General features: G+C 37.5%; 1 long non-coding RNA gene across 1 annotated transcript; it reads right to left on the reverse strand.

The window, feature by feature from the left end:
• Positions 1–4,062: 4,062 nt before the first annotated feature.
• LOC121403086 lies at positions 4,063–17,804 on the reverse strand. Its single transcript, XR_005967039.1, has 3 exons — positions 17,346–17,804; positions 16,794–16,884; positions 4,063–4,457 (listed from the first exon to the last, which is right to left on the reverse strand). It is a non-coding gene; the product is annotated as an uncharacterized LOC121403086 (long non-coding RNA).
• Positions 17,805–25,577: the final 7,773 nt, after the last annotated feature.

A 25,577-nucleotide genomic window follows, 5' to 3' on the forward strand; every position in this document is an offset into this window, starting at 1 on the left:
CACATACAGAGACATGAACTAGAAACTTTTCCCTCCCCTCACATACAGAGACATGAGCTATACACTTTTCCCTCCCCCACATACAGAGACATAAACTATAAACTTTTCCCTCCCCCACATACAGAGACATGAACTATAAACTGTTCCCTCCTCCACAAACAGAGACAGGAACTATAAACTGTTCCCTCCTCCACATACAGAGACATGAGCTATAAACCTTTCCCTCCCCCACATACAGAGACATAAACTATAAACTTTTCCCTCCCCCACATAAAGAGACATGAACTTTAAACTGTTCCTTCCTCCACATACAGAGACAGGAACTATAAACTTTTCTCTCCCCCCACATACAGAGACATGAGCTATAAACTGTTCCTCCCCCACATACAGAGACATGAGCTATAAACTTTTCCCTCCCCCACATACAGACATAAACTATAAACTTTTCCCTCCCCTACATACAGAGACATGAACTATTAACTGTTCCCTCCTCCACATACAGAGACATGAACTATAAACTGTTCCCTCCTCCACATACAGAGACATGAACTATAAACTGTTCCCTCCTCCACATACAGATACATGAACTATAAACTGTTCCCTCCTCCACATACAGAGACATGAACAATACACTTTTCCCTCCCCCCACATACAGAGACATGAACTATAAACTGTTCCTCCCCCCACATACAGAGACATGAACTATAAACTGTTCCTCCCCCACATACAGAGACATGAGCTATAGATTTGGGGAGGAGGGGGTTATTCTGCCATTGTATAGAGCACTGGTAAGGCCCCATCTAGAATATGCCGTACAGTTTTGGTCTCCAGTGCTCTAATGGGACATTACTGAATTAGAGAGGGTACAGAGAAGGGCAACTAAACTGGTAAAAGGTATGGAAAATCTTAGCTTTCAGGAAAGACTGGCCAAATTGGGGATGTTCACGCTGGAGAAGAGGAGCTTAATATAATAACCATGTATAAATTTATAAAGGGAATCATATAATAATCTCTCTAATACTAAAGTTAATTTACCAGTAATCTGACAAAAGGGCACCCATTCCAATTAGAAGAAAGTAGGTTCTGTCTAAATATTCAGAAGGGTTTTTTTTTTTTACAGTGAGAGCTGTGAAGATGTGTAATTTTCTCCCTGAATCAGTTGTACTGGCTGATACATTAGATAGCTTTAAGAAGGGGTTGGATGTCTTTTTAGCAAGTGAGGGAATCAGGTCCGGACTGAGAATTAAATTAGGCCCTGGCATTTCAGGTACACAGAGGCCCAAACAGCCCCCACAGAGGCCCAAACAGCCCCCACCAGCCCACTAAATACTGACTTTCTATGGCACTTTATAGCAGCCCCTCTGGCATTTGCCAGAACCCACAGATTGCCAGTCCGGGCCAGGAGGGAATACAGGGTTATGGGAGATAGCTCATAGTACAAGATGATCCAGGGACTGGTCCATTGCCATCTTGGAGTCTGCCCCTCCCCCCCTCAGGGCAAATTGGAGAGGCTTCAAATGGGTTTTGTTTGCCTTCCTCTGGATCAACTAGCAGATAGGCAGGTTCATATATATGTACTTGATGGATGTGTGCCTTTTTGAAGCCTAACTTACTATGTTACACAGACATGAGCTATAAACGGTTCCCTCTCCCACACACACAGAGACATGAGCTAAAACTTTTTCCTCCCCTTCATACAGAGACCTGAGTTATGAACGGTTGCCTCCAGGACCAGAACTAGGGGCAGACAGAAGTGAGCACTAGGCATGTAACTTGTCTGTGGCCTAGACCCCTTGTACCCCAACTGCCTGCTCATTGTCCGCTGCCACAGCCACCATCGTGTTGTCAGCATGTGTGTGCTCATGGGCGGTGAGGTGGCCGGTGGGGGATGCATAGGGAGTCTGGCTGGCCTGGCCCATCACTGGTTTACTCCCTCACATTCAGAGACATGAGCAATAAATTGTTCCCTACATACAGAGACAAGCGCTAAACATTTTTACTTGCCCCACATACAAAGCATGGACACGAGCTACAAAAAGTTCACACCCCCTCTGCCACATACACAGCAATGAGTAGCAAATACTCTCTTCCTCCAAATAATTCTTAGAGAGACTTAAAAGCTTGAAAAGCTGCAAACAGTTCCCTTCCCTTTCCCCTCATATACAGTACAAATCAGAGACAGAGACTTACCTTTCACTGTGGCTGCTATTTGGATCCAGAAAAATGGTAAATCTAAATAACTGAAGTTGTGCAATTTAAAAATATATAGATTGCTGCTGCTGCTGCTACCTGTATACACTCATACATGTGGGGTATTATTTTATTCAGGAAAAATTGCAGACCACATATTCCATATATACCAGTAACAGTAGGTTTACCCCAGAAAGTACATTCTGATAAATATAAAATGGGCAAATATGTCTACTTCAAAATATTAAACTGCAAAGCGTTGTTAAAGTTAGTGTTTATGACATTAATGAAATTCACCTTAAAGCTTGCAGTTTACAGTATATTATCTCATACATGTTTTGAAGTACTTTGAATAGACTTAAATATGAATGCCAGGGGTTTTCTGAACAGTTCGTTGCCCGACATGAATAGAATTACTACCTTTTGTGTCAAGTATAAGCCCCTAAATGAAAATATTGCATGTCATTCATTAAACACAAGGTACTTTGTATCCATAGATCAGATACATAAGCTGCAATCATACCTTTGTCCCATAAGCAGATATGAGAGAGGAGCTAGAGTTAACCCCTCCACATTGACATGTTCTATAAATACTGGCCTCCTGCATATACAGTATATAAATCAAATACAGCAGCTTAAAAAATAGACACACGTGTACATGAGATTAAAAGCTTGCACCCCCATATAAAGATCAGAGATTTGAGCTGCAAACAACTCCTCCCCTGAATATAGAGTAGTGATATGACCTATAAACAGCTCCCTCACCCACATACAGAACAAAAGCATTCACTGTAAACAGCATCTCCTCATATACATAACATATACACAACATTATTATCATTATTACTACATGTATTTATACAGCATCAACATATTCCAGTGTGTTTACAGTAGAAGAGTGTAGACATTAACCATACAAATTACATTCAACAGAACAGTCTACAAAATTAAAGGGACAGTTCAGTGTAAAAATAAAAACTGGGTAAATAGATAGGCTGTGCAAATGAAAAATGTTTCTAATATAGTTAGTTAGCCAAAAATGTAATGTAAAATGGCTGGAGTGAACAGATGTCTAACATAAAAGCTAGAACACTTCTTCCTGCTTTTCAGTTCTCTAACTCTGAGTTAGTTAGGGATTTGAAGGGGGGCAACATGGGACATAACTGTTCAGTGAGTTTTCAATTTGCAATTTACTGCCTGAAAACCAATCAATGAAAACCAAGAGAGCTGCAAAGCAGGAAGTAGTGTTCAGGCTATTATGTTAGAAATCCAGTCACTCCAGCCTTTATACATTACATTTTTCGAATAGGAATGACCCGAAAACTGGAATTGAATTCAAACGCAACTCGAATCCAGTTTTCCTTAAACAAAACTTGAATGTCAGGAAGGCTAGGAACACTTTAAATGGGTTAATGAACCTCTGCTACTGACTTCAGCATGAAATAGGCAGGTTTTAGGTGGTGACCTATCAAAATCAAGTTATTTCCAGGGTCAAGGTATAATAAATCTAGAATCTGAATTCAAACTCGAATTCAAGTTTGGTTTTTTTACAACTTTTTTTTTGCCAAAAAATCAACTTTAAAATTCGAATTCGAATTTAGCATTCGAACATTAGTAAATCTGCCCTTAAGTGTTATTTTAGTACAGGTATGGGACCCATTATCTAGAAAGCTCCAAATTAGGAAAAGGCTGTCTCCCATAGACTCCATTTTATCCAAATAACCCAAATTTACAAAAATTATTTCCTTTTTGTCTGTAATAATAAAACAGTAGCTTGTACTTGATCCCAAGTAAGATATAATTAATCTTTATTGGAGGCAAATCCAGTCTCAGGGGGGGTATTTCATGTTTAAATGAATTTCTAGTAGACTTTAGGTACAGAAAGATCAGTTATCCGGAAAGCCCCAGGTCCCATGCATTCTGGATAACAAGACCGATACAAAGTTACTTTTACACAGATGAAAAGGCCCCAAGACTACAGGGAATGGCTTTTACCATTTGATTAAACTAGCAAGAAAGATCATAAAAGCTTTAAACATAGAACCACACTTCTGATACTTTACTTATTCAGGTAATCTTACTATTCTGATATTATTGCCACCGCTACCTGCCAATGGAAGAGGTGTAGTATCAGTATCATCATATCCTCTCAGTGAGTGAGGGGGGAGTCTTCTTCTATGTCTGTCGAGATAAATCAAAGTTGGACTGTGCTGTTCTAGTTGATCCAGAAATCAAGAGAACCTAAGTAGTTCCCACAGCTCTCGAACCTGTGATGGATCAAAGCAACTTCAAAGCACAATTTCTGGTAGTATTTTCTATGTTCAACTGTAACTTGTCAAATTAAGAGTATGGTAACAGCAAGCATATTCAACAAAGTTCTTTAGCAAAAAACATTTAGTGAAACTCTAGAAACTGGTGTGAACTTCTCCAAGATGGAGTATTTGAGAAAACCCTGATTTGGTCTCCTCCACTCTGCATGTGCAAGCATTGGCAGGACTGTAATCTATTTGTGCACACTGTCAGATTACGGCCCTGTCAATGCTCACACATACAGCAGGGAACTTAATAGCAAAAGCTTAATAGGAAAAGTGTAAGATTCTGTGAATTTAAGACCTCCTTGTCTTTTCCAGACTTTCCCAGATAAACATTTGCTATCTGTGCAGGTTTTCACCTACCCCACTGTCATATTTTTATAATTAACATGTCCAACCCCTTCTGTTACCTCATAAAGATCATGCTAGGTCTCCTGGATGGAACACATGAAACATAGTTTTACAGTTGTAAGAGTTTCCCTGAGCCCTGGGCCCTCAGCATATGGTCTCATAGAATAGGCATGACAGCATCAATCCTTCCTTGCATATGTGCAAATTGTTCTATTAACATGGGGTAGTTATGTGCTTCCAACCAAGGTCTATGCTATCCTTTTGAAAATTACATTAATTATCAGATATCAGTAGGAGCTCAAGTTGGTTTTGATAAGCTTTAAAGGAACAGTTCAGTGTAAAAATAAAAACTGGGTAAATAGATAGGCTGTGCAAAATAAAAAAATGTTTCTAATATAGTTATAGTTAACCAGAAATGTAATGTATAAAGGCTGGAGTGACTAGATGTCTAACATAACAAAAAACAACCCAACTTCCTGCTTTTCAGCTCTCTAACTCTGAGTTAGTCAACAACTGTTAGGGGGCCATATGGGACATAACTGTTCAGTGAGTTTGCAATTGATCCTCAGCATGCAGCTCAGATTTAAAAGCAACCCGTTATGACCCATGTGCCCGCCCCCTTAAGTCACTAATAGGTTACTGCCTGGTAACCAATCAGAGAAAACCTAGAGAGCTGCAAAGCAGGAAGTAGTGTTCTGGCTATTATGTTACACATCCAGTCACTCCAGCCTTTATACATTACATTTTGGCTAACTACGTTTTTATTTTGAACAGCCTACCTATTTAGCCAGTTTTTATTTTTATAATAAACAATTCCTTTAAAAAAACTGTAAACCCCCCACAAAACATCCGTGAACATGGAATTGACTTTAATCGTTTGCTACTGAGTATGCTCAGTTCTTCTCAGCTTACTACACTCCCTTCAGTCAAGCAGCCAATGAAGAAATAGCATTGCTAGCTCCCATAGAAACTTTGTTTTGACTGTCTGCTCCTGTTTTTTCTCATTACCTTCTCTCCTGAGCTCAGTTTAACTTTTACAGTGGTCAATCCAATCAGAACTTTCTATCAAAGTAAGTTTTGCCTATGTAAACATGCATTCTTGAGTGTTTGAACTTTACAGCGCACACATGCTGTTTGCAAATGGAAATGTCACTGATGATGTGTCAAAGGGAATATAGTTGCCAATGAAAGCTGCTATTTGTTTTAGGAAAGAGTGGTGGTGCTGGCAAACAGAGGGCAAATATACAGTACAAATGATGCTGTTTGAGTGGGGACATGTGCACAACTTCTATACATGTTACTAGAATGTAGGGTTTACGTTCTTTTAAATAAACAATATTTCAACTGGTGTGTTACAGACGCATGGAAACTAACAAATGTTTATGTCACCCTTCTTACCTACTTGATATAACAGGTTGTGGAGAGCTTTAATATAAGAATAGGGAGGTTTGGGTTAGGGTAATCCTAACCCTAAAACACTGGCCTATATGTGTTAATTTGCTACCTGGATATTACACTTATCGTCTACAAAAGAGTGGGTTCTCCTGCTTGACAAAGGGGTTACGCCCCGAAACGTTGCATCCGCAAAATAAACGAGCAAGGGTTGTCCCTGCTGGAAATAACCTGTTGTGCCGGTGATTTCTTCCTTCTCCCACTGACCCAACTCTGGAGCATAAACCAGATTTGAATTCAAAGACTAAAGAAACGAGACTGAAATAATTTATCTAGTGTTTCTTTTATTTGACTAACATAATTAAATAAGATTTGGAATTATTTCTCAGGGAGCAGGTCCCCTTTAACACAGTGATTAACACAGTCATTTCTAGATCTACTAATTCCCTTTCTGGCTCACCAGCAGTATAAGGGTCAGCCCCAAACTTGGGTCACCCCCTATTGGAAGCAGGGAGTGCCATTGGAGCCTTAGAAATTACATTTACTTGGGTCCCCATTACACTGTATGTCAAAAACGCAAATATTGAATGATTTACAGTAAACAAAGGCCCTGGGCAGGACCCTTTTCATCTTTTGTTATTGATTGCTTTGTATGTAATTCTATATGTTTACTGTTTAAACCTATTTATTGAACACCACTGTGGAATATGTTATAATAATAATAACAATAGACCCACAAATCAAAGATATATAGGAAATGTTTTCCCACAATAATATCATGTACGATGCAAGAGACCACCTGATTTGTCTCTGTCCCAATGGAACTTACAATTTAAGGCGCTTATCACATAGTACAGGCAACTTAATTAGGAGCCAATAATCATAGCCCTTTTAGTTTGACATCTATGTTTTTAAAGCTATAAGAGAATACAGTATTAAAATATAATGGGAAAGATTCAATTCAGTTTATCTCATGAAAACTCATGGAGGAGATTCAATTCTTATAATTCACTTCCAGTTTAATCCCATAGACATTAATAGACTTTTCATGTGATGAAACGTGAGATAAGTTTTTATGAATCTCATCTCATCTCAAATTTAATCTCTTCCTTGACTTTTCACGTGATAAACATTTTTTTCACTGAATTGAATCTGGCCCAATGTATTAAAATACATTTAGGGGCATATGTATCAAGGGTCGAATTTCGAATTTGAAAAACTTAGAAATTTGAGTTTAAAAAGATTAAGAAATTAAGTCAAATGTTTTTTTGGCTGATAAAGGTCCATTTAGATCGAATCGTACGAATCAAATTAATAGCGCATTTGATCGAATTCAAATCAAAGTTTTTCCCAAAAAAAATTAGATTTTTCCACCAATTGATTCCAAATAGGCTCTAGGAGGTCCCTCATAGGCTTAAACAACAATTCAGCAGGTTGTAGATGTTGAATGGAAAGTTGAATTTTTAAAGAGATAGTTCATGATAAATTTCGAATAGCTCAAAATTAGAATTTTTTGAATTAGAAAATTCACCTCGACCTTTGATAAATCTGCCCCTTAAAGTCACAACATAAAATGCTGCTAGTCAATTGTAGTTGTGTTCTATGAGAAGGGTATGTTCGTTTTTGCATTTGATACAGTACATTCAGGGGTGATTCTGCCTTCATTGCTACCCTGAGCCAGCCTACCCCACACTACCCCTGACCACCCTGCTTATCTTTTTGGGCTTCTGGGGGAAAGGAGAGGCAACATCCCAATTGCACTCTCTGCACTAGAAGAGCCTAAATTCTTCTTTACAACATGGTATAAATTTATAACAAATGTTTGCCTTGAACATGCTATTTGTTCTTGAATAGGGAATTGACTTAAGGCCCCCATAGACGCGACGATTCTTCTTTGCGAAACGACCGATTTCAGCGCAGCCCGACCGATTCGTCAAATTATCGTGCGGTTAGTGGGATTCAAACGATCGTACATCTTACGATTTTTCATCCGACATCTGCCAGGAAATTGATCGGCCAGGTTAAAAAATCTTTGTCGGTCCCAGTACAATCTATGGATGTTTGCAGGGCCAAGCAGGCAGCTCCCCTTTGTTTTCCTGGTAAATTGGTCGTTTTAGTTGATGGACAGTTCGAACGTTCGTACGATGGTTCTCAGAAGATCTTGGTCTCACGATGTGGATTGGATCTGTTGAAAATCTGTACATCTATGGCCAGCTTAAAAGAGAGATTATAAAGGGTTTTGATAACTGGAATGTTTGCTAGTTTTTCTCATTTTCTTAGCTGCATACCTCAGGTATCTGTTGTCCATTTTTTCCATAAATTAAGTTAAGGTTGGTATTGCATGTATCAACAGCTGATTTATAAAAGCAAATTTTGTTCTTGATTGATTCTTTCCTATGTGAGAAATCCAAAATACCTATTATCGATTTTTTTTCCTGTGTTTTTTAACAAAGCATAACATTTTTTTTGCTTGGCCCATTGAAGAATTAATCTTCACAATGCTCAAATCAAGATGTTCTTTTACCTGTGTACTCCGATGGAATTTTTCATACTTGTTGCCCATAGGTTAATTATATAGTATGGTTTTTGATATCTTAGATGAGGTGTAAATTTTTGGTTAAACAAAACAATGTAGGAATTTGAAAAATGCTAAACATGGAAAAAAATACTGTAATTTGCAAAAAAAACCTTACATTTAGTAAAAAAAATCAGGCATGTGAAAAAACATTATTTGTACTTAAGCAGGAGCAAAAATACACTTGATAATTCTGCCAAGTACTGTGCAAAATAGCACTTAATTCACTCACACATTTGCTTCCACGTATTTCCTATTCAAGCCAATGAAATCAGCAGATGCTTTTTTTGTTACATATGACATTGGTTTAAAGCCCCTTTCCACACTGTATATAGGGAAAAGGCAAATAGATAAAGCACACATAAGAAAATAATATAGAAAGTGAAGCAAAATGAAGACCACAACCCTCTGTCATTCCACTCTTAGATATACTTCCCACGAGCCCATAGAAGATATAATTTCCCAGGTACATATACCATACATATTTTTTTAAAACCCGGGGAAATATCTTGCTTAAATTATGATTTTGGCAAAAGCAGGATATATTGGGAATCCCTAGTACAGCACAGTGAAAAGTAAGGAACATCAATATTGTCAGGAATCTGGTCTATAAGAGTCTGGTCCAGAAACCTGTGTTCTACCCTTCCTCTATTTCTGGACCTGTCTGTGCTTATAAAAGACTGGATTCTCTAAATATGAACTAAGAACAAATACATAATGAAATAAATCAGAAAAAAGTTCTCCTACCATACCATGTGAATAGGGGAGTAAATGGAAGTCTTTATATAGGTAATGTTCCACGCTAGGAGGCAGAAAACTAAGAGCCTACCATGTAAAAGATAACAAGAAATAACTAATAAACTCCAAGGGGAAATTGGGAAAAGGGTAAACCAAGCAACCTTTATCAAATAATCTACAACACACAGCCGACAAAATGATTTATTACTGAAAAAAACAACGTAAAATCAGTCAAATATACAAATGTTAATAATATTAATAATATGCAGGAATAATATGCAATTTAAACCACCTGGAATCACACTTTTTAACAAAATTCAACAAAGATCCAGTTCTTCATGTTATTCAGTACTTTAAAGCATGTTAAACAGAAGTAGAGCAAATATCCCAAACAATTAACAAAACCTTAACCAACAAGATCTGGGAGCTGGGTAAGAGAAATAGCCAACTGAAAACTAAAGATAGATGATGCTATAACAATGATAGATGGTCATGAAAAGTATATCAACATATCTGAAACATTAGGGGCAGATTTATTTATTAAATAAAAAACATTCCTATGGGATTTTTAAAAGCGTTTTTATCAATGGATGATAGCGTGTTGATAAATACGTTTCCAAAAATCCCATAGGAACGAACAGAATGTGGTAGAGTTATTGTTTATTAAAATCTAAACTCACATTTTGATAAATCTGCCTCTAGGTGACAGAGCTCATAGATAGCAGGTTGATAAGGGAGAACAAAAAGAAACGGATGGGCCAGAATCATCCATAGATGAATTGCACTATTTTTCAAATAAGGAAAAAGACTGCCTGCGCACAAAAAAAAAAAAGAGGTGTTAGTACCACACTTTGCAGAAAATAGGTAAGCTCATGTGACACATAAGTTCTCTGTCTACCCTCTGTACAGCCTTGAACTGAACTGCATTTTTTAAAAATGTCCCTACTTTCAGGACAAGAAAGCATTTATGAGAGCTGCCAGAGATTCACACCCCAACAGAAACATTTTTACTGACCTTGCTCCTCACAGAGTTGCTTAATAGCTCTTACTGACGAGCAGTTGAAGCTGCGCTCCCCTGCGTTCCATTTTTATGCATTCAGCCGCAGGGGAGCGCAGGAATAGACGCATTTAGCTTTTTTTCAATGGGGCTGTACTCACACAGCAGCGTGGCTGAGTACAGCCTACACGCGTCTATTCCTGCGCTCCCCTGCGGCTGAACGCAGAAAAAACGGAACGCAGGGGAGCGCAGCTTCAACCGCTCGTCAGTAGGAGCCCTAAAGAGGCAGCAATTCAATAAACCAAGCTTCAGGTGAACAGATTTTTTGCTTGATGTTTTAATTAGGAAATATGTATAGTTTCAACATCCACTGAAAAGGCCTCTATATAAACAAACACCTTCCTTCTCCCAGCTGCAACAGCAAGTACTAGTTATATTTAGATAAGTTATGGTTCTGTAATTCCACTTTTTAATGTACAGATTGCACTGGGCCAAGAAATAGAGGGCAGCCATTGGAGGCCCTGTAATTAATTCTATTTTGGCACAGTAAGCATTTTTGCCATAAACAGAATTAACCATTTATAAATCATCAAAAAGGCTCCACTAATATCAATAAAAGTTTTATAGCTATCAATATTGGAATAGAAACTGCAATGAAAAGGTACTATGACATTACTTTAAATTACATTTTGATTGCTTTATTACTTTTGCAAATATGTGGCAAAAATATTACTCATCAGTTGGTTAATGAAGAAATTTTCCACTTACTTCAACAAATGCAAATTTTTCAGGTTCATACTGGGAAATGCCAGTGGTTTCGAGAATAAATTTCAATTACATTTTGCTCAAAAATCCTAGCATATATCTTTAGAAATAGCTTGAAATAGTAAAAAAATGGTCTGAACGTAAAGTTATTGGAAAGTTAGTTATAGAGCTATACAAATTGGTTGCTAACCTAGTTTTGATATAAAATAAATGTATCTTAATGCAAGTTTGATTAAGAACTTAAAGGGCTAACTAGTAATACCAGCAAATTAAAATGCCCTATATGCATAAAGATAGGTTTGTTTTAGTTTTGACATTATTGGCCTTTTTCATATCATTTTAAATAATATCAAATCAATCTTGAGTAAAAAGTTGGAGTTGCTTTGTTTAGTGTACACTCAGTCCTTGATTTGGTTTGTGGTTTGGCAAAATCTCTGAATTTTTTTTCCCTAAAATTTGATTCACCCAGATCTATGGCATTTTTCTGAGATGACTTACAGTGTCATTTTGATGATCTACGGGTATGGCATCCGTTATCCGGAAACCCGTTATCCAGAAAGCTCAGAATTACAGGAAGGCCTTCTCCCATAGACTCCATTTTATCCAAATAATTAAAACATTTTAAAATGGTTATTTTTTTTCTCTGTAATAATAAAACAGTAAATTTTACTTCATCCAAACTGAGATATAATTATTCATTATTGGCATCAAAACAAGCCTATTGGGTGTATGTTTAAATCAATCTTGAGTAAAAAGTTGGAGTTGCTTTGTTTAGTGTACACTCAGTCCTTGATTTGGTTTGTGGTTTGGCAAAATCTCTGAATTTTTTTTCCCTAAAATTTGATTCATCCAGATCTATGGCATTTTTCTGAGATGACTTACAGTGTCATTTTGATGATCTACGGGTATGGCATCCGTTATCCGGAAACCCGTTATCCAGAAAGCTCAGAATTACAGGAAGGCCTTCTCCCATAGACTCCATTTTATCCAAATAATTAAAAAATGTTTAAAATGGTTAATTTTTTTCTCTGTAATAATAAAACAGTAAATTGTACTTCATCCAAACTGAGATATAATTATTCATTATTGGCGTCAAAACAAGCCTATTGGGTGTATGTTTAAATCCTATTTTAGTAGCTGTAAGGTATAAAGATCCAAAAGTACGGAAAGATGTTATCCAATAAAATCCCAGGTCCAGAGCATTCTGGATAACGGATCCCAAACCTGAACACTTGAATTAAAAAAAAAACAATACTTTTTATTATTAATATCAGACATTATACAGATGCTCCATCTGAACCAACATAATGTTTTGGATTCAATATAACAGTAAAGAAGACTGCTGCACATACAGATAATACTTTTATGATCCATTCATAATAAATGTTTCAGTGCTGGGCCCACCAAAGGATCTGATATTGAGGGCACACTCGCAAAAGAGTTAGATGTAGTCAGTACATTATAGGTGTCTATGGTAAGAAATGGCCTTCCGGGAGACCATCTGGAAATCTGGCAGGCCAGTCCCTAACAGGATTCTTTTTCTGCTGTAGGAAATTGCCACCTAAAAACATATTTAGCATAATGAAAGATGTAATTCTACACAACTTTGCCATGTTTACAAAGCAAAGTTTGGAAGTGTTTTAAAAGTATTAGTAAAAGTACTTGCTATTCAAACCAGCATCTTTTTGGCTGTTTAAATTCTCTGCAGTGCTGTTTCTGACTCCTAAAATAATGTAGCAGATCTGAAGGAGAACTGGCTTCAAAAGTCAGAAGCAGAGAACAGAAAAGAAAACATGAATACTGCTTTCAGTTACATTTACCAATAACTTTAAAACCATTGAAAATATTTAATTAAAGTTGAATTAAAGTTGTTTAGGATAACCTTTAAAGGAAAACTATACCCCCAAAATAAAAACTCAAACAACAGATAGCTGATATCATATTAAGTGGCCTATTAAAGAATCTTGCCAAACTGGTATATATATATTTAAGTAAATATTGCTCTTTTGAATCTTTTCCCTTGAGCTGCCATTTACTGATGGTCTGTGTTTCAGAGATCACCTGACCAGAAATACTACAACTCTAACTGTAAAGCTCCCCATAGACGCAACGATTCTTCTTGCCGAACGACGATTTTAGGGAAGTCCAACCAATCCTTCGTAATTATCGTGCGGTTAGTGGGATTCGAACAATCGAGCATCTTACGATTTTTCGGCCGACATCTGTCAGGAAATTGATCGGCCAGGTCACAAAATCTTTGTCGGTCCCAGTGCAATCTATCTATGTTTGCAGGGCCAAGCAGGCAGCTCCCCTTTGTTTTCCTGGCAAATTGGTATTTTTAGTTGATGGTCAATTTGTATGATCGTACGATCGTATGATCGTTCCAAGAAAATCGTGGTCTCACGATGAGGATGAGGATCAGATCTTTTAAAAATCTCAACATCAATGGCCAGCTTATCAGGGAGAAGTGTGGGAAGCAAAAGACAGAACTTTGTCTCTTAATTGGCTCATGTGACCTAACATGTATGGTTTTGTTAGGTTTGTTTGTGTGCACCGTGAATCCTGTAATCTCAGGGGGCGGCCCTTAAATCTTAAAATGACAATTTTCTATTTAGGATTACCCAATGGCACATACTACTAAAAAAGTATATTATTATGAAAATGGGTTATTTACTTGAAGCAGGGTTTTACACATGAGCTGTTTTATGCCATATATTTTTATAGAGACTTACATAGTTCAGGGATATAGTTTCCATTTAAAAGGGAAAGTAGGAAAATAAAATCATGACTTCAACAAAATGGTGGGGTGTTCCCATTACTCCCCTAGGGATATTAAAATGGAATAATAAAAGTAGACGACAATGTTACAACTAAAATTGGTTAAACCCACAGATTTGCTTATTAAATGTTTGTGACCAAAACTTTCTCTTTATTTTTACAATGTAGTTCCTTGTTAAATTTCCTTTTTCTGAAACCTGTTTGTCTTAATAACAATTGTTCCTTTTCCCTCTAAAAACTTTCTCCCCGTGCTTTGCTTCATAGCTGTCACATGTGCAGGGCAGACGGGAGAAAACTGCAGTCTTCAGTTACATGGGCAGTTCCTGCTTCCTGGCAAACATACATGGTTTTTTTTTTTTTTCTTCCCAGCCTGACAAGCTCTTCCCTCCCCCCCACAGCTCAAGGACACATGACTGTGAGCCAGGCCAGGAAACTGCCTTTCCCTTGTGAAATATGAGTCCAATGTCTTTACCCTTATGGGTTCACTCAGGGATCTGAACCCTTCTAATCTTCTAATGTAAGGCTCTAATAAAACAAAGCTTTGAAAATGGCCACACCTAAAAATTAGACTGGGGAGTGTTAGATTTCTGTAAATAATGGGCTTATTTTTATCTTCTGCGTTTAACAGAGAAATGAGGACACATACAGATAATTAGCTAGCCTTAAAGCAACACTACCACAATTTTTTTTTGCTTTTTCCAGGTTTATTAAAGTTGTTTTACTGTTATCCTTTATCTATATGGGGATAACATATTCTGCAGCACTATACAGAGATTCAACTCTGACAGGGAACCACAAAGCATGAGGAAAAACATACACGTACCCTAGCTGGAATCAAACTTTAGACCCTAGCACTGTGGCTACAGTTCTGCTGTAGTCACGGCAACTAATTAAATAACTGTAAAAAAGGAAATAATCATGCTTTCTTAAGAACAGCTTGAAAACCAAATGAATGTGTTTTTTAAGTTTAGAGTTATGTTTTATTAAAGTGGTGACTTTTCAGTTAACCGTTTAGTATGTTATAGAGTGGCCAATTCTAAACAACTTTTCAATTGGTCTTATTTTTTTTATAGCTTTTAAATAATTAGCCTTTTTCTTCTGACTCTTTTCAGCTTTCAAATAGGGGTCACTGACACCATCTAAAAACGTATGCTCTGTAAAGCTACAAATGTATTGTTATTGATACATTTTATTGCTCATCTTTCTATTCAGGTCCTCTCCTATTTCTATTCCAGTCTCTAATTAAAATCAATGCATGGTTGCTAGGGTAACTTGGACCTTAGCAACCAGATTGCTAAAATTGGAGAACTGCTGAATAAAAAGCTAAATAACTAAAAAAACACAGATAATAAAAAATGAAGACGAATTGCAAATTGTCTCAGAATATTACTCTCTACATCATACTAAACGTTAACCCAGAGGAGAAGAATCCCTTTAAAGGAATTGTTCAGTGTAAAAATAAAAACTGGGTAAATAGATAGGCTGTGCAATATAAAAAATGTTTCTAATATAGTTAGTTATCCAAAAATGTAATGTATAAAAGCTGGAGTGATTTCATGTATAACATGTCAGTCAGAGCACTACTTCCTGCTTTTCAGCTCTCTTGGTTTACACTGACTGGTTACCCTGGCTACCAGGCAGTAACCAATCAGAGACTTTAGGGGGGGCCACATGGGTCATTTCTGTTGCTTTTGAATCTGAGCTGAATGCTGAGGATCAATTACAAACTCACTGAACAGAAATGTCCCATGTGGCCCCCCTTCAAGTCGCTGACTAACTCAGAGTTATAGAGCTGAAAAGCAGGAAGTTGGATTCTGGCTGTTTTATTAGACATCTGTTCACTCCAGCCTTTATACATAAAATTTTTTGCTAACTAACTATATTAGAAACATTTTTTATTTTGCACAGCTTATCTATTTACCCAGTTTTTATTTTCACACTGAACTATTCCTTTAAGGGGATACTCATGTCAGTCACCTTTAACCTGATTAATCTGCTTAATCCCATTTTTAAATGTAGGGCGTGTGCAACATAGTTGCTGAAGCTGATAAAACACACAAGCCCATCAACCTCATGCACGGTCTCACTTTTTCCACTGAACAATTAAGAGTGGTTCTTATGTGGCTCTGTCATACTTGTGAAACTATTGCCTGATACACCCGGGAATTTCATTTCAATAGTCTCGGTTAATTTTTCAGGACAGTACCAAAGAAGACAGGAAACACAATTATAAGATTTGGTTTTTGACTTTAACATCATTAATTCTTCCCTTGCTGATTTTTAAGATGTAATCCAGAAAGTGAGCCTGTAAATGACAGTGTTTGCTCAGCCAGAAAATACACTGTGCCTCTTTGTTTATCAGGAAAGAGCTCACAGCTGCTGACTCATGCGGTTCCAGCCGGCTCAGACCGGCTCCAACCAGCTCAAACTGGTTTTCAGCTTAAGCACCGGCAGCAGCTACCCGGAATATGTGACACGGACTATGTTGAGAAATGGAATAGGACACCAAAGCAGCCCTGGCCTGCAGCACATCATATAATATAGTGTTTTATTCTGAATTGTGCTGCATGGCAGCACTAAAGCAACACGCCCAACTGCAATATTTCAAAAAAAATCTTATTTAAATCACGATTTTTATTCCACAATATGCTCTTTAGACTACCCTTAAACTTACGTGGATGTGGAACTAACCTACCAATATGCCTGGGGAACTTGTGATTTCTGTCTTTCAGCCTCATCTGAGGTGGCTCTTTTCTCGATAACCAAGAACAATGGCTTAAGATGCCCTGTTGAAACAGATAAAGGAAAACAGTGTTTTCAGTCCCTCAGCATGGCACATACAGTACATGAACATGATATGTTAAACAAATATAACCCCATCTGGGAAAGGTAACCTGGGGCATTCAGGCAGGGGCGATCCTGGCCCCTCCGCCGCCTGAGGCAGCAGTTGCTGCTGCCTCCCCCCTCCCACGGAAATTCTCTCTTAAAGTACCAGGAGCAGAATTTTTGCCGCCCCTGGTACCTAGCGGGGCGCTGCCGCCTGAGTCGACAGCCTCAACTCGCCTCATTGGCGAAGCACCCCTGCATTCAGGTTAAACTACAACTCCCAAACACCCTGTCACGAAAGGGAATCATAGGTGTTGTAACTTCACCAGAGCTGAATTATATGAGAGAATGTCATGTTATCGTTTACCGATGTACAGGTCATAAAGTGAATTGAAAATGGGATCTCTTATGGGAGATTTACCATGTTTGCTGCATTTTCTTCACACACATGCTGTAATATATACTTAACAACAAGAGAACATCCCCTTTTATCTCATCAGATTTTCCATGACAGCATTTCATTTGTACCAGCCCATAAAATCTTAATCTGTCGTTTGTGGCACAGACAAATCTGTCAGAGCAAAGTCTGCCATGTAGTTCAACCCCAACTGTTCCTATTCCAGATATTTGCTATACTTCCCAATAGAGTGGTCTGGAAAATCCACATCACGTGGCGTGACTGCATCCAGAGCAGTGGGAGCTGATGATAAATTACAAAGCTGAGTTACATGCGAGAAGCAGGACTCTGGCTTCTTGCTGCAGAAGCAATAAAGCACAGAGGAAATCCACACGCTACCACATTGCAATGAGATGCTGTATTTAGGGGGAGGGATTAAGTCTTACTGAGAAAGTGCAGCAAAAAAATTAAATTCTGCTTCATATTTCAACATAACATTTTGATTCCTTGGGGCTTTTGCAAATGGAAAAGTGCGCTGCACATGGCATCCCATTGTCTTGCTATAATATACCTAAAGGTTACTAACCTGTCAAAAATCTAAAAAAAGATAAGGGGTTATTCACCTTTAAGTTAACTTTTAGTTTGTTATATAAAGCTAATTCTAAACAACTTTGTAACTGGCCTTCATTTTTTATTTTTTTATAGTGTTTATAGTAATTATTTGTCTCTTTCCAGCTTTGAAATGGGAGCCACCGACCCCATCTAAAATAAATACTCTGTAAGGCTACACATTCAATGTTATTGCTACATTTTATTATTTATCTTTGTAGTCAGGTCCTCTCTTTTTCAGTGTCTTATTCAAACAATGCATGGTTGCTAGGGTAATTTAGACCATAGTAGCCAGATTGCTGAAATTGAAAACTGAATAAAAAGTTAACTCAAAAAACACAAATAATAAAAAATGAAAACCAGATTGCAAATCGTCTCAAACATTATTTTCTAAATCATACTAATGGTTAATTTAAAGGTGAACAATCCTTTAAAAAATTCCTATAAAAGCTCTCCTATGTCCTCTCTCCCTCTTTCTTTGAGATTATAAATTCTTTCTGACAGCAGCTCATTCCAATGGTATTTTACATTTCTAATTTCTTAAGTAATTAATTCTGTTGCTATGTATTAACTGAAAGCACTTCATATACTTGTGGTGCTATATAAATAAATGCAATACAGTTCTGGAATGTTGCTCTATTATGCAGAGGACAGAGAAAGAATAGTATTTTATAGACTATGTAAACTGTCAATGGAGAAGCACCCAAAAATGTCACTGCCTTCTCACATTGACTGGACTTGAAGCCACTTATACATTTAGTATTGTACTAATGCCTTGAAAACACTGTAATGCTATTTTTGGGCCAACACTGACCTTACTAGCAGAGATATTTTACATTATATTAAAGTCTATGGCAGGAGGCAGTACCCAATTATTATGCTTCTTCAATGGCTGATATATGACAGCAGAGAAATTGCCCTTTGCGTTGCAATCAGAACCCTATCCTACTTCAATGACATTGGATGGGAGGTAAAAAGATTAACCAATTGGATGTGTCTGTAGCAAAAGTACTAATCTAGTTCACACTTCAACGGCTATTTATCGATAAAGAGATGACAGAAATTAGTATGAACCACAATCTGAAGCTACATGTGGTTGGGGAAGCACATTTCCTTTGTATTCCTTGGTTCCTGTTCTGCTAATCAGGAGTCTGCACCTGGCCTCCTATTGTCTGGCAGCAGAAAATTATTTTGAGCAGAAAAAATGTCGTTGCTTTTAAATTGGTGGCATACATTTTTTTTTACCAGTTTTACCTCATCACTTTTACATTCGATTTGGGCTTATTTCACTTATCTCCATGCCTGAATAGATGGGAAATTCACAAAGCAAGGCTTAATACTACTCTAGAGTAGTAACCCAAAGCAACCAATCAGCAAATAGCTTTAATTGGTTAATGACATAAAGACTAACAATAGCATAATTTGATTGGTTGCTATGGGTTACTGCTCTGCAGTACAAATGTACACCTGTTTTATGGATACGCCATGATAACTGGACACGAGTCAGAATTTAAGCATCCTTTTTTTACTTAAATGGGTTAATTAGCAGTGCACTGATGGAGAACGATCCACCTGTGCTGACCCACAGAGATACTTAAAAATGCGGTCTGTGTGCACACAACTAACCTAGTGCGCTGGTTTTCAAACTTAATCTTTGATCCAAACAACAATACACAGGTTTCCCAATACCCACACAGAAGCAAAGTGAATCAGAAGGTCATTGTGTGATACCAACTGATCCACCTGTGCACTATTGTGGATACCCAGATGATGTGAACAACTCATACATAAGAAAGGCAGTATAAAGAAAAAGTGTGTTTAGGTAAGTCTTCTCATTATTCTAAGAATTCAGTTATTTGCTTGACTGCCCCCACCCCCTTGATTACAAATACCGCTATTATCCAGATTGCCTGGCACCTGGAGTTTTCTGGATAACAGATCTTTGCATAATTTGGGTCACCATACATTAAATCTGCTAAAAAGAAATTAAACATTAATTAAACCCAATAGGATTGTTTTGGCACCTATATGAATGTATGCAGCTTAGTTATCATCAAGAACAATGTACTGTTTTGTTTTTTCAAAATAAGAATTATTTATTATAAAAAATCAAATGCAAACCCTATTTTAATTGAAAATAGAATAGGTAGGATTCTTGCATGGTTAATTGTCAGTGAATGCAGCATGGCGGATTAAAAACTTAAAGGGGTGGTTCACCTTTTAAAGTAACTTTCAGTATGTTCTAGAATGACCATTTCTAAGCAATTTTTGAATTGGTTTTCATTATTTTGTATAGTTTTATAGTTGCCTTTTTTTTCTTACTTTTTGCAGCTTACAAATGGGCGTCGCTGACCCCTTCTAAAAAGCAAATACTCTGTAAGGCTACAAATTTATTGTTATTGCTAATTTTTATAACTCCACTTTCTATTCAGGTCTTTCCTATTCACATCCCAGTCTCTTATTCAAATCAATGCATGGTTGCTAGGGTAATTTGGACCCTAGCTACCAGACTCTTAAAATGCAAATGGAAGAGCTGCTGAATAAAATGCTAAATAACTCGAAAACTACAAATAATAAACATTAAAAACAATTGCAAATTGTTTCAAAATATCAATCTCTACATCATACTAAAAGTTATCTCAAAGGTGAACAACCCCTATAAGTTGTCTGTAGCATATACTGCTGGAATGTCTGATCAGCCATTTAGCTTGTGTATTTCTTATGTGTTTGGTTATAAAGAGATGAGGTGACAACCCTACCAATCGGCACAAGAGGAGTTAAATTTCAAAGAAACCTATTTTTTTTACAGAAAATAAAATTGAGCCAATTGCTTTGTCCAGTTTGAGTGTACTTTTTTTTTTCTCCTTATTTGATATTGGGCATAAATATTCTTTATAGTAGCAACATATTCCACAGCACTGTGCAATTAAGAAGCAAAATTAAAATCCTCTGATTATAAAGGGTCATAGACACAGAAGGTTAAACAACCCTGCTCAAACGAGCACATACTAGCTAAAAAGCCATTAGTGAAACAAAAAGTGCAAGTGCTTGTTTTGTATTTTATATACTAGTATCTACTGACACAACATATATGTTACTTACACAGATCAGAGACATCAGCTAATCACAATGACCAGTTCTGGGCATTTTTAAGACCTTATTCCAAATTACCATTATTTGTTAGAGGAATTTAGGCTTAAAAACTCCAGGGCTGGATCATTATCACACTACCGACATAGGAATGGTCAACATATCTGGCATAATCGCTTGAAAAATCCTTTTCTAAATGCTCTGTTATGTGCAGCTCATACCCATGGAAGAGAACGACTGCATTGCCATTTGGTATAGTAGTGAGTTAAAGGAATAGTTCAGTGTGAAAATAAAAACTGGGTAAATAGATAGGATGTGCAAAATAAAAAATGTTTCTGATATAGTTAGTTAGCCAAAAATGTAATGTATAAAGGCTGAAGTGAACAGATGTCTAATAAAACATCCAGAATCCAACTTCCTGCTTTTCAGCTCTATTCAGCGACTTGAAGGGGGGCCACATGGTACATTTCTGTTCAGTGAGTTTACAATTGATCCTCAGCATTCAGCTCAGATTCAAAAGCAACCGATATGACCCATGTGGCTCCCCCTCAAGTCTCTGGATGGTTACTGCCTGGTAGCCACGGTAACCAGTCAGTGTAAACCAAGAGAGCTGAAACAGGAAGTAGTGTTCTGACTGACATGTTATACATCCAGTCACTCCAGCCTTTATACATTACATTTTTGGCTAACTAACTATATTAGAAACATTTTTTATTTTGCACAGCCTATATATTTACCCAGTTTTTATTTTTACACTAAATAATTCCTTTAAGTTTACAAAGAATTAAAAAGTCTCTCTGCAGTGGAGCATTCTCAGGCAATGATGATCATTTTGAAAAAGATCTGAACTGTTGGGAGTGTTCCATTCCAAAACAGGGGTGCCAGACAGAAAAGGGCTTAGACGTAGAGGGTGGCAATAAATCCATAAAATCTGAATGTAATATCTGACCACATATAAAAAAAATTAAACTTTTATGGTCATGCCATGATCTACCTAAATTGTAGATTTTGCATTGTGAAAGGGACATTAGGTTTTTCCCTCAGGTCAGTGCTTCTTTCATGAAAAAAGATGCAACTTTCTGCCATTTTACATTGCTTTCCCAGTAGTCCCTCATTTCGACTTAGACTTGCTTCTCAGCATAAACCTTCAAAAACATTCTCAGACCATTATTCATCCTCCACCAAACTTTATAGCATGCATTACACATTCAGATAGGTAGTGTTCTCCTGGCATATGCCCAACTTGGACTTATCCATCAGACTGCCAGATGATGAGACACAATGAAACTTTAAAGAACAGGTTTCCACTGCTCCAGGCAATGCCTAACATTACACATGGTGCCGGTAGGCTTTAAGCAAGCACTTCCATGAAAAGCTACTGTGCTGAAGCAGCCTTCAGTGCAAGATTAAGGGGCATATTTATTAACATTTGAGACAAACATCCCGGGTGATGATGCCCATAGCAACCAATCAGATCTTTCCTTTTGTTTTCTAACTTGTAGGTGACTAAAATCTAATTGCTGATTGGTTGCTATGGGCAAAATTACCAGAGATGTTTGTTTCCACTGTAATAAATATATCCCTTATCTTTTAGAAAAGGTGCACAGGAACTTTTGTTTATTTTGTGGTAGCTAACCTGTAGATTATACTGTAAAATGGGCCCTTAAGGTATAGCAGCAGGAATGTTACTGTAAATCCGATGGTAAAACCTTGAATACATATTTTATGGTATAAGTTTAAATAATGCCAATGAAAATGCTATTTAAGCGGAGGAGCTTCTTCAGTTTGTGCAAATGAGAACTGTCTCAGCACCGAGCACTGCTGAAAAAGCACCTTCTGCAGTAAGCAGTTTAGCACCATAAGTACCTATCTTAAAGGAACAATAACGCCAACAAACAAAAAGTGCTTTATAGTAATGAAAGTATCATGTACTGTTGCTACTACACTGGTAAAACGGATCCGTTTGCTTCAGAAACACTACTATAGTTTATATAAACAGGCTGCTGTGTAGCAACGTGGAAACTGAAAAAAAGCTATATGGCGCAGGTTAAATCGTAGACAACACCATTATGTTCTACAGAGCTTATCTGCTATCTGCTGTGTAACCTGAGCCTTTTCTCCTTTGAATGGCTGCCCCCATTGCTGTACAGTAGGGATGCACCGAATCCACTATTTTGGATTCGGCCGAATCCTTTGTGAAAGATTTGGCCGAATACCGAAACAAATCCGGTGGGAAGGGAAAATTTTTTTATTTCCTTGTTTTGTGACAAAAAGTCACACGATTTCCCTCCCCACACCTAATTTGCATATGCAAATTAGGATTCGGATTTGGTTCGGCCAGGCAGAAGGATTCGGCCAAATCTGAATCCTGCTGAAAGGCCGAATCCCGAACCGAATCCTGGATTCGGTGCATCCCTACTATACAGCAGTTTATTTATATAAACAATAGTAGTGTTTCTGAAGCAAACACACCAGTTTTACCAGTGCAGGCCAACACTGCATTACATTTTTATTACTTTAAAACACTTTTATTTTTTGATGGTACTGTTCCTTTAAAAAAGCAGTTTTGTGTAACCACACCTAATGAAAAGCCCACTATCCAGTCTCTAGAGACCTAAGTACAAACAATCTTAAAGTAGAAGGAAGGTACCGAAGCAGTTTATTGCCAATAGATTAGCCACAATACTGCAAGCTATAACACTATTTATTCTATAGAATGCTTTACCATACCGTAGTAGACCGCTCTAGAAGCTCTCACTGTTTGTTTAGGATAGCAGCTGCCATATTTGCTTGGTGTGACATCACATCCAGCCTGAGTTTCCCTGCTCAGTCATAGTTCTGGGCTCAGATTGCAGTAGGAGGAGGGAGGGGCAGAGGAGCAAACTGAGCATGCTCAAGCCCTAGCACTGGAGGTTAAAGATGAAAACAGGAAGACTGATACAGAAGCCCATGTGTACACAATAGAAGGAAAGAAATGCTGTGTTTCTTTTGACAGAGGACTCCGAGCAGCACTACTTTGAGGGTTTACTGGTGTACTTATATAGATAATTTATTTGATAAAGCTTACTTAATATTAGCCTTTCCTTCTCCTTTAACCATGGGAGATTAATATCTGTTATATAAGTGGAGCCTTTATTAGCCTCTTTTCTTTCCATCTACCAGCCTTTGTCTGTAGGCCCCTCCCGTTCTGTCTCTTGTATGTGGTCTCCATGGTTACCAGGCTTATAATCCCCTAGGACATAGTAGAAATTGGTGCAGTCCATATAAATAAAAGGCAAGGAGTAAAGATTGGCAAATCGAAGCTGTAGCAGCTGTGTGAGCTATATTTATCGTAGAAGAACTGAAATTCGAGCTCTAACCTGAAACCTGTTTATTGCAAATATCTATCTTCTTCTAATGCTATTTCAATTAGCAATAATCATAAAACATGGGTTAAGAAAATGCTAGTAAAGTTGGTGATTGACATTTTGACTTTTTAAAATCTTATTAAAAAGATCTATCTGTATGCTTTACTTATGCACTCCTAGCTACTAATGATCCCGCCTCTTTCACCAGGATGCTATCTCCACAAAGTAGTCTTGCATACGTGTGAATTATTAATACTGGACTAGACATTATTACAATATGTCGAATATGTTAACAGAGGGAGGGCAAACAAACAGTGATTTATGGGGAGTATTTATTAACATTGGAGACAAACATCACTGGTGATGTTGCCACCAATCAGATCTTTGCTTTTGTTTTCTAACTTGTAGGTGACTATTCAAATTAGTGATGTGCAGGTTGACAAAAGTCGGCTCACACCCAACCCTAACCCATCTGCTCGCAACCCAAACCCAACCTGACCTGGCAAGTCCCCTGTATTTATACACCTGACCCACCCATTCCTAATGTCACAGAAGGGGGTGGGCAGATGCACGCCTATAAATATAGGCTGCTGGAGGTGGAAGACTTCAGTGTTAGGTCGCTGGAAGGCCATAAGGAAAAGCTCAACCTAAACCTGCCTGCGAACCGGAATTCACACATGACTAGTTCATATCTAATCGCTTGCTATGGGCAATATCACCAGTGATGTTTATAAACACGCCCTATGTATTGTACTTTATGAGTTGGTCCCTAAGTGCAGGTAATTGCCCAGAGCATGTGCTGTCAATTAACAGGCCGTATTTGGAGGCAAAAATCTTCATTGCAAACGGGCTCTGGTGGATTTGGGTTCCTACAAAGGCTCAAGACATAAGGCACAGCAGTTGTGTCCTATTTGCTGAGCTTTAGTTCTCCTTTAAGAGGTATTGAGCAGAAAAAGAGATAGGGATACAGCATAGCAAAGTGTGAGCCACGTGGCTTTGTAAGGATCATAGTTATCATCAAGTGTTGATTTTAATTTTACATTCCAGCGGTTTGTTTTTGTAACTCTGTTTTATATGGTTTTGGATTATTATTATCACCTAAAATTATATATTAAGTAAATATGCATACTGTACCATTTCCTTTCCATAACGTAAATAGTAATTGCTTTGCAAGCTTAGCTAGAAGAAACAGTGCCACAGCTGAAAAATT

Source organism: Xenopus laevis, chromosome 4L, assembly GCF_017654675.1.
Source record: "Xenopus laevis strain J_2021 chromosome 4L, Xenopus_laevis_v10.1, whole genome shotgun sequence".
Classification (NCBI taxonomy): domain Eukaryota; kingdom Metazoa; phylum Chordata; class Amphibia; order Anura; family Pipidae; genus Xenopus; species Xenopus laevis.